Source organism: Prionailurus bengalensis, chromosome X (assembly GCF_016509475.1).
Source record: "Prionailurus bengalensis isolate Pbe53 chromosome X, Fcat_Pben_1.1_paternal_pri, whole genome shotgun sequence".
NCBI classification, from domain to species: Eukaryota; Metazoa; Chordata; class Mammalia; order Carnivora; family Felidae; genus Prionailurus; species Prionailurus bengalensis.
This window is the reverse complement of record NC_057361.1, coordinates 96505196-96507581: the sequence shown is the minus strand read 5'-3', so window position 1 is coordinate 96507581 and position 2386 is coordinate 96505196. Positions and strand designations below refer to the sequence as shown.

General features: G+C 47.2%; 1 pseudogene; it reads left to right on the top strand.

The window, feature by feature from the left end:
- The first annotated feature begins 1543 nt into the window (after window positions 1-1543).
- On the top strand, window positions 1544-2151 carry LOC122477546 (annotated as a pseudogene).
- The last annotated feature ends 235 nt before the right edge of the window (window positions 2152-2386 follow it).

Below are 2386 nucleotides of genomic sequence, written 5' to 3'. Positions count from 1 at the left end.
GATGCCAAGGTTTAGGGCTCAGCCTTTGGAGGTGACTCCGCTGGGCCGGCACCGGTGCTCAATAAACAGTCTTTTCCTGATTCTCCGGGTGCGTGGGACTTGTCTCTTCCTGGGGGCCGAGTATTTGCTATAACATCACTAGAGCATCAACGAAGGATTTTGTTATTTTGACTAGAGTGGTCATGAATCTCCCCATTATTCCTAAATCGCCTCCTCATTTCAAGATTTGTGTTCTACGGCTATGGGAGAGGAAGAATAATTCTCCTTCTACCTTTCTAAGTTCTTGGCTGAGACCCCCCCCCTCGCCCCCATGGGGCACCTGCGTGGCTCAGTTGGTTGAGTGTCCAACTTTGGCTCAAGTCATGATCTCATGGTTCGTGGGTTCAAGCCCGGCATCAGGCTCTGTGCTGACAGTGTGGAGCCTGCTTGGGATTCTTTGTCTCCCTCTTTCTCTCTGCACCACCCCCCCCAACCCCCACTTGCATGCTCTTTCTCTCTCTCTCAAAAATAAATACACATTTAAAAAAAAAAGATGCTTAATAACATGTACATCTCCTATATACATGGCAGATACCCAAGAAACCTGAATAACATCCTAAAATGGTCCACGCCACCATCTTTTATTTTTTTTAATTTTTTTAACGTTTATTTATTATTAAGACACAGAGCGCGAGCGGGGAAGGGGCAGAGAGAGAGGGAGACACAGGATCCGAAACAGGCTCCAGGCTCTGAGCGGTCAGCACAGAGCCCGACGCGGGGCTCGAACTCACGAACTGTGAGATCATGACCCGAGCCGAAGTCGGACGCTTCACCGACTGAGACACCCAGGCGCCCCCAAGCCACCATTTTAAGTCTATCTCCATCTAAAGACAAAGGAAGATAATGGGGTGGGGCGCCGGTTATGGGAGGTTACCAGGTAAAGAGGGTAAAGGAGGGTATGGTTGTTACACAGACACAAATGACTGCCTTCTCCATTGATAAGAATTTTTAGAGATTTGGTCATCCTTCTCTTCCCGGTACAGAGAGGGGGACACCCTTACAAGTGGAGATTTCCTTTACAAATACACATTTCTCAGCCAATCAAGAAATCAAAGAAGAAATAAAGAAGTCTCTTACCACTCCCATCACCGTGTCTCAACACTGCACGGGAAGTCCTAGCAACAGCAATTAGACAACATAAAGAGATAAAAGGCAGACAAAATGGCAAGGAAGAAACAAAATTCTCACCACTTGCAGATGACATAATACTATGTATAGAAAACGCCAAGACCAGGACTGATTACTCGAACTGAGAGATGAGTTCAGTAAAGTCGCAGGATACAAAGTCCACGTACAGAAATCTGTTGCATTCCCATACACTAATAATGAGGTGACAGAAAGTGAAATTAAGAGACAAATTTGATTTACAGTTGCACTGTAAACAATAACATAATCAGTTCTTTGAGGAAGATGCAGTTACAGCTAGAGTGGATCTCTGGACACCCCACTCCTGCTCCTGACTCCCCACTTTTTGCTTTTGCTGAGCAGCAAGTTGGTCATAGCCATGGCTTTTAAAGACACTGGGAAGACACCCATGGAACCCGAGGGGGCGATTCACAGAATGAGAATTACTCTAACCAGCCGCAATGTAAAATCTTTGGAGAAGGTACACGCTGACTTGACCAGAGGGCAAAGGAGAAGAATCTCAAAGTGAAAGGACCAGTCCGGATGTTTACCAAGACTCTGAGAATCAGGGGCGCCTGGGTGGCTCAGTCGGTTGAGCGTCCGACTTCGGCTCAGGTCGTGACCTCACAGTTCATGGGTTCGAGCCCGGCATCAGGGTCTGTGCTGACAGCTCAGAGCCTGGAGCCTCCTTCTGATTCTGTGTCTCCCTCTCTTTCTGCCCCTCCCCCCCCCCCCCCCCCCCCCCCCCGCGCTTGCTCTCTTTCTCTCTGTGTGTCTCTTGAAAATAAACATTTTTTAAAAAAGACTCTGAGAATCGCTACAAGTAAAACTCTTTGCGGTGAAGGTTCTAAGGCTTGGGATCATTCTCAGATGAGGATCCACAAGTGACTCACTGGCTGGCACAGTCCTTCTGAGATTGTTAAGCAGATTACTTCCATCAGTATTGAGCCAGGAGTCGACACTGAAGTCATCATTGCAGATGCTTAAATAAACTTTTTTTAATAAACTGGTTATCAGTTGTTAAAAACAACAACAACAACAATAAAATACTCGGGAATAAACTTAAACAAAGAGGTACTCTAAAAACTATAAAACCCTGATGAAAGACATTCAAGAACACATGAAGAGGGGCGCCCGGGTGGCGCAGTCAGTTAAGCGTCTGACTTCAGCCAGGTCACGATCTCGCGGTCCGTGAGTTCGAGCCCCGCGTCAGGCTCTGGGC